Source organism: Nannospalax galili, unplaced genomic scaffold (genome assembly GCF_000622305.1).
Source record: "Nannospalax galili isolate Female #2095 unplaced genomic scaffold, S.galili_v1.0 scaffold2879, whole genome shotgun sequence".
Lineage (NCBI taxonomy): Eukaryota > Metazoa > Chordata > Mammalia > Rodentia > Spalacidae > Nannospalax > Nannospalax galili.
This window is the reverse complement of record NW_008342439.1, coordinates 234400-248124: the sequence shown is the minus strand read 5'-3', so window position 1 is coordinate 248124 and position 13725 is coordinate 234400. Positions and strand designations below refer to the sequence as shown.

Genomic DNA, 13725 nt, shown 5'->3' with positions numbered 1-13725 from the left:
TCATGTCAGAGTGCACCTAAGAGTTACCCAAGTCCGTGACTTTGGAGCTGTGCCTACTTTGCACTTGTTACTCTACCTTACTTTCTTTTATTTACCTTCAGAGCCTTAAGCTGTACAAAGCAATATTTATGAGGGTGAACAATGGTCACATATGGAAAATGTTTTTCACCAGTGTCTGTCATGCATTTGATGCCCAATACCATAGATTCCTTAATAATCTTACCTCCCTCTGTCCTGAGGATGTGCTTGTCCTTCTGGTTTGTAAATCCCGTGACTTTTCTTTCTGAAACCTTGAGAAGCCTGGAAACTTCTTTCCAAGCAGGATCAAAGTTTCAGTACAGAGTGAAGAAAGTTTTAGCCGTTGGTAATGGCAACATTTTACTCCTGGAAACTGCCTCATTCTCTGGCCTGAACTCACTTTAGCTTATATCATCTTTAAATGTTCTCCCAACCACAGGAATTTTAGGATACATTAGCATGTTTTCTGGTGGTCTAACCATTTGCAAACTAGCACACAAAGTCATGGCACTTTCTGTACTCAAGAAAACCACCTAAAAGCTGTAATTATACTTGCTCAACAACAACAAAAAATGGATGTGGAGTCAGGATTGTGTTTTCTGTCTTCTCTTACAGAAACATCTGGGGAATCAATTTGAACATCATCCATTAAACCTAATTTTTGCTGCAGTGTTAATATACCAAGTGTCATTTTGATGCTGCCATGCCATCTCTGGAACAATATTATCAAGAACTACGACTGCAAAATGACACAGTTGTGAGTTACTGGAGTTTGAGTAGCTGATCTTCAGGAACCATGTGTTGCAGAACAATTCAGGTTTTCCTTCTACCTAACATATTGAGCATGAAATCTTCCCACACTGTGTTATGGTGTTGCTCAATTGTGATGAGGAACGTTTCTATCTTCTATATACCTGTAGTGAGTGACCAGAAGGCAAAAAAGGAGTTTAGGATCACAAAACAAAGATCTCCATACCCTGAACCATCCAAGCAACACCCTTTCCTTCCCTTCCTTCCTTCCTTCCTCTTTTCCTCCCTCCCTCTTTTCCTCCCTTCATCCCTCACTGTGTAGCCCATACAGACTTGGAACCCATTCTCTATCCCAGAGTGGCCTAAATCTTAGGATAACACCCTGCCAATTCCTCCCAAGTATTGAGATTACAGGTGTGAGCCACCAGACCAGTCTTCCAAGGTAAACTGTTTTTAACTCTTTCTCTATCAGTGTTCTATTGGGTTCTTCATTACAGTCAAATAAAACATTTATTTCTAGTCTGTCTCCATCATCTGTAGATTCTGCTCCTCAGGTGACTACATTGTACTACAGAGTGTGATTAAACATACTCCCTGTATCTTCCCTCTCTTCTCATTCTTTCTATCAATTTTATTCTTTCTAATTTTTTGTTCCTTCACTGGTGACTCTGGCATCCTTAAGTGCTATATTAAACTCTCAGTTTTCTTCATACAATTTGGTCTATTTTTCCGCCAAATGAGGATATGCCTACTCTTCCTTCTCTTTCCAGAGCATCTCTTTCATCTTTCTATATCATCCTTTCCCACCAGAATCGTAGTAATTTATAACCAACTACAGAAAACTGATGGACTTATTCATGCTTTGAAACCATTCAAGCCACTCACCTTTTAGTGAATTTCCAAGATAGTTGACCACTGAACTGGACCAAGTCTCTTCAACACTTGTAGCTTGGATTGGTAGATGTAGGTGAAACCTCACATCAAGTTTGAATCATATCGTTTTCTTTGTCTGATGAACTTCTGAAAGGTTGCATGTTTGAGAGTTTAATACGGACTTGATGTATGCATCATCAACTATACCTTTTGTGTTTCTCTCTAACACATGCAGCTACTCAGTGCGACAGTCAGGCAAATGATTATTAATCTCATTAAGTCTGTAACAGCCTGTGGAATGGATGTTAACAGCATCTCCATTTTTGTTGTGTGAAAAGTTTGATTTGGTGTAGGTCTATGACTGGACTCAGTGCAGAACCTGGACTGATTCAAAGCAAGGCTGTCTTGTTCCACTGTTAGTCCTGGAGACCACAAGGTTATTTTGCTCTGAGCTCAACCAATCTGTTACCATAACTCCAACAGTCCCATAACTAGTTAATGATTAGCAATCTCCACAGAACCCAGTACCTGAGGTAATAGAAAATATAGGTGTCTTTTGAATTGTAGCACCCTTTCAAGTCCATATAAATGCACAGTATCATATTGGCATTTTCCTGCACAGATTTTTGGGTTGAGTTTGGTTTGTTAGGGGGTTAACAATGGGATAATACACTTTATCTAACTTCTCACATTTCCAGAGCATGCTCACACACATGTAGATACATTTCATTTTGCTGTGCTAAAATCTGCGTAAATAGCCACATGACAAAGAAGCTTGTTTTTAGGCTACAATTCCTGGCTATTTCAAGAGGCTTTGGTTTTGCAGAAAACTTTTTGTACTGCCTTTCCTGCAAACAAGTTCAGTGATTTCCTGATGCCCTATTGGTCAATAAGTTTCTTTGTGGTTTTCTTTGCTCAACTTTTGAGGCTTTATTCAGATGTTATTGACACACAACCTAATGCTAATATTCGAAATGCATAACTGGATAGGTTCAATATGTGACTTATGAAATAATTGTCACAGGCAAGAACATATTCTTATTCACTTGGCATCTCCTCCCTTTCTATCATCTAGACACTCTCCTCCACACTGTTTGCTTTCTGGAACCAAGGGCTTCTTTGCATCAAATTCTGAACAACTGCTGATCATGAAATACTCACAGAGCTACACATATGCAGTGTGGATATTTGGGATTATCTAGGTTCTCATACTCTTAATGTCACTTATTTTGTGATTGTCTTATGTTGTTGCATGGGTAAAGGTACCATAATTTTTTCCACATCCCACACCTGTCTGTCATTACACATGTCCTAAATAAACTACTCATGAACCAGCCTAAGAAAGTGTGCCTATCAGAACTAGGTAATCCTAATGATTTATTTACTTTAGCACCACCAGACCTCAAATTTGGAGAGCCACTCAGTATCCTAAAACTCTTACTGGTGTTAGAGTCCTTAAAACTTACAACCTGTTTGGTAAATCCACAGCATCTTCCAGGTCTAGCTGCCATGGGTAGGAGTAATGGGAGATGGGTAGGTGAAAAGGAATAATGGAAGGGACTGCAGAAGCAGGGAGGGAATTGAGCCCAACTTCAAACACCGTTAGCATATGACTGGATTTTAAATTTAGGGGACAAAATTTCTAACCACAGCCTCATCTTTTCCAATTAAGGCCCAAGAGAGTAGGGTCTGTTTCAGTTTGCATGCCCAACATGATGGCACTGAATAATCTGATTACAGTAGTGAATTTAATTCATTTCACAGAAATACCAAAAGAAAGAAGGGGAGAAAGAAGTGAGAATGGGAACAGAGGGAGCTCTCTTTCTTTCTGAATTATGGAATTATGTTCTGCTAACTTTGTGGTAAGCTAATGATTAGACCAAGTTTGTGTGTGTTTGCTGTTAAGGTTCTTTTTTTGGTTGTTGTTGTTGTTGGTTTTGAATCCAGGGCTTCACATATGCTGTTAGCACTCTACCACTCACTTACACTTCCAGATCATAGACACTGATTTCCTTAAACCCCAGTCTCAGAGCTCTCTCCTTTGCACCCCAACGTGGGGTGTTAGTGGCAGGCAAACAATTACCCTCTGTCCATTTAAGCTTTACAAGTGGGTGGGGCAGCTTTGTTGAAAGTAGTTGTGGCTGCTGCAGCCTGTGTTTCAGTTATTCCAGGTGACCTTCTCCATGTGCTATATTTGTATACTGGACAACAACCATCACGAGAGTGACACCCTTATTGTTCTCCTGAAAGAAACAGTTGTAATGGCCTTGCTGTGAGTCCTTGAACCCAATGCTTCCTTGTCCAGAAAGCTCTGTAGGACCCCTGCCTGAACTAACCCTAACATTTCTCCAGGATCCTAATCCTGTCCACTTCCCCCTTCCCCTGAGAACCCATTCCTTCCATCCTAGCCTCCAATTTCCTATGTTCTCCCAAGGCTTCCCAATGAAAGGCTGTCATAATTTTTTTTTTTACTTTTAACTAAATATCTCTTCGCAGCAGGCAATTTATTTTTAAGTGTCTGCAATGTTTTCATTGCAGTTAGAATCTAAAATCCCCTTAAAGTGGTGTTCCAGAGTCTTAGGATAATGTAGCATTTGGCAGCAGAGACCTATCCTAGCAGCCCTGCACCTGCAAGATAATCGTGGTCACCATGACTTTCCTTTGGGCACTGTGACAGACTGGGAGGAGGATGACACAGACACTGCAAAACACCATCATGCTTAATGCCAGGAATATGGCTTATGTAATGTGTCAGAAATGATCCTGGCAAGGAAAGCCATAGTAAAATATCTCAGGTCCAAGGATCTGGGTCTCCTAGGATGTAGCACAAAGGGTTAATGAGGGTCCTCACTGTATATGAAGAGATCATATCTGGAATTACAATGTTTGTCTGTGTGGAGGGGAAAGTTTCCAGTAGACCCCTCACTTCACTTGAATCAGGGAGCATATGAGAAAAACCGGGTCAGATATTATCCACCAAAGCCTCTGTCTACTCTCTAAAGTGGTGATCCTGAAGGCCAGGCTAAGAATTGGGTTACCAGAATATCGGATACCATCCTCAAGAGATATTCAAACTGCTAGCCAGGAAATCTGTTAGGTTGTCACTGATGTCCTGAAGCCTATCTTTGAGAAATGTCAGGTAATTTCCCTCTAAACTTAGAAATTGGATTTCTGAGTACAATAATCTTTGTTTTCTTCATTTTCATAAAAAATGACCCCTTATGAAATGGGTGATTATTTGGTATCATCCAACGGAGATTCTCTACTACCAAGCCTCATAGATATGTCAGCTAGTTTCTAATAACAAGAAAACAAATGAGGAAATTGATTTATAATGGTCAAAGGAGAAGGGAATGACTTTTTTCCTTCCTTTTTGTTTGGTGCTGGTGGATATAACCCAGAGCCATGCACATGCTAGGTAAGCACTTTACCACGGATCTATACCCCAGCCTCTTTTCTTTTCTTTTTTGATGCAGGCTCTGATTCAGTTGCCCAGGGTGGGCTTGAACTCAGTTTTTAGGACAATCAGACTTTGACCTTGTGGTTCTCCTGTCTCAGCCTCTGAAATAGCTAAGATTACAGGCTTATACCATCAGAGTGTCTTCATTTATTAAAAAAGAAGGGGAACAAAGAATCTCAGCTTAGTCAAACTTTATAGGCTTCACAGTCTTTTAACCCCCCCATCTTCTTAAGATCACCTATGCACTTCTTTAGAAAATCCAGGGTTATCAAAGTACCAATACTAAGTCAGTTTACCAGCTCTTCTCCATCATGTAATATCTAATTACCCTCAATTGCTGATCAGGTTCCTCTCCCATCACTTAAGTGACTTCTGATAATCCTGACCAGTTTTCAACAAGCAAAGTAAATAAGTTAAGTCACATTCACCTTCACCACTAATGTTTCTTCTTAGTCATTTTCTATCTACTGACACCCTCCCAAACATGTTCTTCTGAAGCCCCTCAGAGCTAGGGAGTGTAAGTGTAAGGGATATTCTTCCATTTAATGTACAGTCACAGTATCTACAAATACCAGGCTATTCGCTGTTGTCCCCTCTGGTACATAACGCTTGACTTATGACTAAGCCATGCTTACACCCCCTGAAAGCATAGAATAGAACTACTTTCTTGCATGTATCTAATTTCACTTTTTATGGAGAAATAGTAAAATTTCTGGTGATTCATCAATTGCCTCTGATCTGCCACTAAGAGAAATGGTTGATTCAAGGTGCGAACTCTGAAGCTGTTTACAGTTACGGCTATCTAATATCATCTTCCTATGTCCTCCTTCAAATTTCCTGTGTCCTGTGCCATGGGCATGGGTCTCTGGTACTTTTATAATGTTCTTGTGTTCCTTATTTGGTGAACACTGTGGAGCAACTGGCCCATCCTAATTCTTTGAGCAGTTTATTGGCATCATAAGCCAGAAGTGGACCCTGCATGTTCCCATAGGACAAAGAAAAGGGACCCTATCATCCACCCAGAATTAAGCCCACTGCAGTTCATGCTTCCCAGTTGGTGAGAAGCAAAGGGGAGGAAAAGTTGTCAGTTCCTACACAGAGTCTGGGTCAAGCTTACCTTGTTTTCCCCAAAGTCTCCCTAACTGGTACCTATCATAAATACATGGGGAGCAAATATACAATCCTGAGTCCAACACTTATTTTAGTTCCATTATCGTTAGTATGATTGTAATTTGCTTTTCAAAGAGTTTATTTTTGTAGAGAAGATGCCAACTTCTTTTGAGTACTCTGTGGTGATGGGAATTCATATCCCCTTGCAGGTACTGTCACGTGAGCAATCCGGGTTCTCCACACTCCGGTAGCTCTCAGGATCATCTGTTGAAACTCACTTTAGCTGCTCATTCTCGGTGCCATTTTTTCACACACCTGCAAGAAAGGTGCACCTGAAGTTTCTGGAAAAACACAAGCAAATCCTCTACACCACATAAGGGGTAAGATGTTTTGCATATGCCTTATTTGGGTTTTTTCTAGTACACTAGTGGAGGGTTATCAGGAGTGCATTGGCTATAACTGTGCTCTATTGGAATTATTCCTTGATAAATGCATGTGAAAAAAAATTTAAAATAGGGCTTGTTTAAGAAGCATAGAGGGAGAGGAGAAAGTCTCTTGTTTTATCTTTTTTTTTCAAATTGAGGTCCTAATTTATGATGAGTACACTCTTATATTGTTTATCTCTGAGGGTCATGTGGAATGTCAGTTACATGTAAAATTCCCTATGTTTGATAACATTTTTGAAAAGCTCTATTACTATAAGTGGGGCCATTATTAGTTTTAATGTGCTGTCGAATTCCAAGTATAGAAAACATTTTTGATGTATATTTTTATTGAATTTTTGAGCACTTCATACAAAATATCTTAATCATTTTTATACTGCCTCCCCCATCTGCACCCCCATATCCCCCCTTACCGGATTTCTAGCATTCTGTTATATATGTTAAGGCCTATCAAGTTAAGTTTGTGTATCCAGATATCCCTCAGTGCAAGTTTATACACTGGAGTCTAGTGAGCCTATCTAGAGTCTCAATTTTTGAGATGTTAGTTTTACCTGTTTGTGCAGAAGCCCAAACAACAGAAGAATAAGTATTAATGACAATGTGCACAAACATTAAATTACCAAAAATATTCATATAGTAACATCTGTTATTTTATATGTAGTGTAGTTTCAATTAAAACCTTATATTTAACAGTTCTATAGTAAAAACATTATGAAAAAGAAATTATTTTTGTTGCTTTTGACTATTATATAATTGATATAAAATTTTAATCTGTATATATTTAGAACTTGTTTTGGAAGAAAATTTTAATCAGAATTTATGTATATAATATTAAATTTATGGTTTAATGAACTTTTTTCTTCTGACTTTAATGAATGTAGTTTTGTATAAACAGCAGAAGGTCAGCTAAAAATTTTGCAACTGGGTGGTGGCTGCTCTGAGGGTTTTAAGAAAGTACCATATGTGAATATCACGTAATAGTTCCTTTGTCTTATTTATTGACTCTATCTGAAAAATACTGTTATTACATTAGGAATGGGATGTGTTATTATGGGAGAAAAGACTTGTATAGTAAACAATAAAATTTCATATGGAGAGAAATGAAAGGATGTTTGTGCCCCAAATAACAAAAGTTATTTGCCATTCCTCTGAGGACTATAAAAGACAGTTGAAACTATCTTGAAATATGGAAAGATGAATAATATTAGGATTTTGTCCAGGAAGTTGTATGGTTTGGGTTTAGTTCTGTTGAATGGGTAATAATTTTTTTTTATTTGGGATAAAATATTTTGTTTAGGTCTACTAGGTAGAAATAAACATTCTAAATTTATTAAAAAGAGTTAACTGTTCAGTCATTGCTGAAAGGGAAAGGAGAGTATTAAAAAATAAAATAGTTACATCTAAGCATCTATGACAAAGTTGTTTTTATTCTGTATTTAGCTTCTAACTGTAATTGCTATAAGGGTAAATTTAAATTAGTCTCCCTTAAAATATGAGAAAAAGGAAATTCTAAAAGAAGGTTGAAGCCGATTGATAGTATCTAAAAGCTCTCAAGGAGTTTTTAATGTTGCTGTTGCTGTCATTATTATTATTATTATTATTATTTTGGAACAGACAGCTACAATTTATGATGTTTACTGGAACAAAGAATTAGTGACAACATATCCAAAATACTTGTATGGAACATTTAGCATATTTTTTTCTGTCTCAGTTAGTTGTAAATAAAGTTTTTAAATGAAGGTTGTTAATTTTTTGAAAACAAACACATTTATATCTTTAGCAGATGAGGTTAATAAGATATTCTTTATATAATGAAATAAGTAAGTGTTGGGTAATTTTTTTGGAATTTATTAAATTTATTTCACAGGAGTTCAGAGGCAGAAGGGATTAACCAAGAAAGATGGTCCCCCATGCCAGGTGAGAACAGGACCAAACACAACACTCTGAAGGGATCAGAGAGTGAGTCGACAGGATCCTGGAGATCTATGGATGTAAAACAGTCATACCACTGGGATACGGAGAGGATCATGGTTCAATGCTGGGGACTTCCCACCATCCTTGGTCCTTACTCTTGAGACCCACATGGCAAGCCTCAGTAACACTACAGTGAAGGAGACTTGAGGCCACAAAAGTCTCCATTTGAGCACTCCAGGGCCTTCTGTGGCTACCTGCTGTGAGGGTTTCAGACAGAGACCAGGAAGTCCAAACCCCTGCCCATCCCATCAGAATCTCTGTGAACACAGCCTCTGCCAGGGTCCCCAGGCAGTCCTAGAGGGAGCAGAGAAAGCTGGAGAGTGCAACACCCAGAGCAAGTGTAGCTCAGGCTTTATGGGGACAGACAGGGCTGTGCAGGAACCTCACTGGGAAGGAGGACCACACTTCGGGCATCTCAAGTCTCCTATGAGGCATGGGGAGCCAGAGGCTGAGGAGAGGGCTTTAAATAGGCTCTTCAAAGCAGCACAGCACCGATGGGCAAGACTGCAAGATGGGTATTCATACAGGACACTGTCATGTTAAAAGTGCACTCTACTGAAGGAAAACTAGTAACCTGGGCTTTAAAGGGCTTGAATGGGTAAAAATTAAGTAAGAGAAAAGAGAGTCCATGACACCTCTGGGTATGGGAAGGAGAAGGCGGCACTAGACTTCAGCAAACGTCCAGCTTTTCGCCAAAGCTCCAGGCAACATAAGAATGACCTCCTCACTTCCTACCCTTTGAAGGCTACTTATTGCCCCATGTGGCCATCCTTGTATACAGAGGTGTTCAGAGAAAGTGGCTGGTTTTCATATAGGCAGAGATCTTCTTCAGTGCCTCAAAGCAGTCCACAAACTCCTTCAGGTTTAGGAATGCATCCAGGCACTTGGGTTCAAATATACAGTGCAGGTCAAGGATATCATACATAAGGAAATCCACAAAAGTTATCTTTTCACTGACAAACCATGTCTGATTCCCCAGGAACTGCGAAAAGACCTTCAACATTTCAGGGAGCTGCTCCAAGTATTCTGGCTTCAGTTTCTCAAAGTCAGGACTGTAGCAGACTCTGCCCAGTTGATTGGAGACATCCATAACCCGGTTCTCCAAAATGTCCACACGGATATTCTCCTCTTCTGTCTCCGCCACACAGGTTGTGCTTGTGGGCAATGTAGAGTAAGATGGCATTGCTCTGGGAGATCTTGTGTGGCCCATTAATTAAGTAGGGCAGATTGGGAAAGTGCAGGCCCAGCCTGAATTTCTCACTTAGCCATTGGCTTCTGTCATATTCAGGAGCATCTCCCATAGTATATCTCTCTTCCTCATAATTGCTGTCTGTGTATTCCAGGAGCAGGTTGATGGCATGAGCCAGCCCGTTGATGTCCCAGAAACCCAGCGTCATGGGCATGGTGCACGTGCTGTGAACTAAGCCCACTGGAGCTGAGCTCTGACTTTATTCTCAGGCCCTGGGAGAGCTGGGCGGGCTTGGGCAAAATTTTTAACTAGGTGGGCTGTCTTATTTACTCATTATTGACGGAAGCTGAGGCTATGATCGTATCTTGAGGGAGAAGTTTTTGGATAAAAATGTGACATAGCCGGGCGTGGTGGCACACGCCTTTAATCCTAGCACTTGGGAGGCAGAGGCAGGCAGATCTTTGTGAGTTCGAGACCAGCCTGGTCTACATAGTGAGTTCCAGGACAGCTGGGGCTACAGGGAGATCCTGTATCAAAAAGACCCCCCAAAATGTGACATAAATGTTCAATTATTGAAAGGCATAGAAACGGCAACTCTTTAAAGAGACAATTTGTTAAATTAATAACAGGAATAGGCAGTGTACTCCAGGTATGATTATTGAACACTCAAAAATCATAACAATCTGGTATTTTAAAGTATTGCATAATATTTAACAAAACCTGAATGCTCTTCAATAAACCTTGATCAAACCTATTTTTTTAAAAAAATCAATCCTTGTAATATTTTAGCCAGTTTAAATAACTAACTCCATTGATTTAAGTAGAAGTTTGATTTACCTTTGACTAGAAAATTTAAGGTTACTTATAAGTTTCATCTTTTATACATTTAAACCAACTTATTCAAACCTTTATAACATACAAAATGCTTTTTAGTTTTTTATTATTTTGAAATATATGTAGCCACTTTTTAAAAAAAATTTCATTTTTATATTTTTAGCATCTTTTTTATATTTGCTGATTATCTTAATAACATGAAATGTTTATTAAAATACATTTAGTATCTGTTATGAGAACATTTTGATGGGGTATTAGGCATTATTTATTTTTCATAAGTTTTTTATAACATGCCAGTGTTTAATTTCATCAAAATGAGTAATAAACTGCATCAATTCAGTTACAGCTATAATCTCTTGGAGGAATTCTTATGGAATAAACCATACTAGTAATTTAAGTATAACCTGAATTAGTAGCATGTGAGCAAATAAAACACTTTTTAGTCCAATTTGAATTACCTAAGTTTAAACCAGCACATTTTGTTAAATAGTGTTTCCATAAGTTTGTGGGGATCCTTCTACTTTTTTTTATTATACTTAATTTTGTAGCTTTGGTTAATTTTGTATTAGTCTTCGTAGTGATAAACAAATTTTCCATTATTCTAGGACCAATGAAGACACTGGCCTGCCTCTTTTATCTTCTTTAAGGCATAGCAAGCCCATGGCTATCTCCACATCTCCTTCAACCCGAGAGACTGAAATTACAGTGAGAGAATCCCACAAGTACAGTATCAGTAGCAAAACAGAGGATCCCACAAGCTGCTTTCACTATAAAAATCCCTGTATCACAAATAAGCAATAACAAGTTACATTGGACGAATTTTAGCCCTTACTGTTCCCAAGAGCACGATGACCCTGTTATAGGGCTGTTTTATTTTCCTCTCCTTGGTCACTGAGTCAGAAGGCCAGTTTGACTCAAGAGTTTTGGAATGAAATTTTGAGATGAACATGTTTGGATCTCAACCAGGAGGGTCAAATTCCATCTTCAGAGCAAGATTCTCAATGAGTTCAAACAGTACATGACAATTTATCAATATACATAAAGGTCATTGGTTTTTCTGTAAAATTGAGCTCTGTGAATTGTACTGTTTTTTGTCTTTCTTATAACTTATACTGATATTTCCAGATAAGTTTTATATTTGTTGGGTATTGTATTAAGAATCAAAGTGACAAAAGTCAGAACACAAAAGTCAGAACATTTGAGTTTGAAGGGCTATTCTCTGATATCATTAAATTTTATTAGATCATGAGTACATGTCAGTATTCATAATCAAGGAGAATTAAGCCAAAGAAGTATCTGCCTTTACTATTATTGAACTTTTCTCCCTGGCTATATTTGAGGTGATTGGATGCTTGAAATTTTGTATCCATAATTAGTTAGTATGTGTCTGTAAAAAAGTCAGACAATCCAAAATTTTAAAATATTTTTCCTATATTGATATTTCTCATTATAGGCCATTTCTTATTTTCCAATTTAACTTTGGTCCAGGCTTCAGGCAGAAAACCATTAGTGTTTCTCTTTTTCTGTCTGTCTCATTTTTGTCAAATGGATAAAAGATAGGAATGTCTTGCTATCCCTATGTAAGACAAATTAATATATCTTTTCCTTCTGATTTATTATGTGAGCTTATACTTGGTAAACATTTGATAAACTAGACTTCCAAATTGGATAAGGCTCTCCATCAAGGATAGCTTTAGCTATCATATGACAATCCCAAGGAAGAAGCTGATGTATTGTCATATTTTCCACTATAGTGTGCTATCATGGAAAACCTTGAGGGTCTTAATACCATCTCTGCAAGGCATTTCTTATTAGGTGAAAGTTTATCTGGCTCATTATCAATAAAATGATTAATTTGGGGGGGCATAAGCATATATTTCTCTTTATATTCCCATAAAGGCTCCAAAACATATTGTATCTCCACATATGAAAAAACACAAACAGAAAGAAAACCATCAGACTGATGCCAGTTTCTTAGATTATTTTCTAGTTGGTTCCACAATTCTGGGTCTACAGTACCTTCATCTGGGAACCATAGGTTATATTTCACCATAGCTTCTAACAATTGCTCTGTTTTAGATTCTGGCACTTGAGGTCCTGACTGCTTTAACACATATTTAAGCAATTGAATATAATGTTTAGTTTCTGGAGACTGATTCTTCCCCATTGCTATCCTGGTTTACAAATAACTTAAAAGCACTACTGCATACTCCTGCTCATGACTTCTCCAAGCACCAAGGCTGGCGTCTATCTGTTGTCTGTAGTTTCAGTTTCTCTTTTTAATTTTTTCCATTTCTTTTTCACTGCCCTAAATAGACCTTCTCTTCAAGTCCTTGCTCAGGAGCCACAGGGGTTCAGAGATTCCACGAAGAGGGACAGGGTAGCATGAAGGAAAAGACACAACACTTAATTAGAATCTCAAGAATGGTATCAGGAGACTCTCTGTTGAGTGAACAGAGGTTCTGATTTCTTGTCCCACTGGCTATTTATCATCTTAGCTTACATAAATAGAACAAAGACCATTACTCATTGCAGACAGTCTTGTGAAAGCTTCCTCAAGACCTCTTGGTATGCTATATTAAAACAGAGAATTTTTTGCTAAGAAGAAATCTAGCTAAGCATAATAAAATTTATGACCTATGGTTTGAGTGATCTTTTCTTAACAAGTCTGGATCCAGGATACTTCATTCATTTATCTGCCTCAGCCCTCATGTCTGTACAGCTTTTCACTGTGTAGGTATCCTTGACTGCAGACATGGTTGAATATAGACAAGACTGCTTTCAGCCAATGCTCAGGTAAAACAGCTGTTCCTACCACTTACCTACTAGGATTTTTCCAGAGCCTGACCTGGGAGAAGAATTGATCAACTCCAAGCCACTCTACATACCCTATCTTGCCAAAATAAGTAGAAAAATGTAAGAATCATGAATGAAGTTCAAAAACCAGTGGTTCAGGCTCCCTAGAAGACTGAAGTCTATTTATACTTAACAAGAAAAAATTACAAGACAGACTAAGAAGAAAAATAAACTGCAATCGCCAGTCTTAAGGGACAAACTAAGCACTGGAATAAGAT

At 38.3% G+C, this 13725-nt stretch overlaps 1 pseudogene; it reads right to left on the bottom strand.

Annotated features, from left to right (window-relative positions):
* Window positions 1-9373: 9373 nt before the first annotated feature.
* Window positions 9374-10031, bottom strand: LOC103738547 (annotated as a pseudogene).
* Window positions 10032-13725: the final 3694 nt, after the last annotated feature.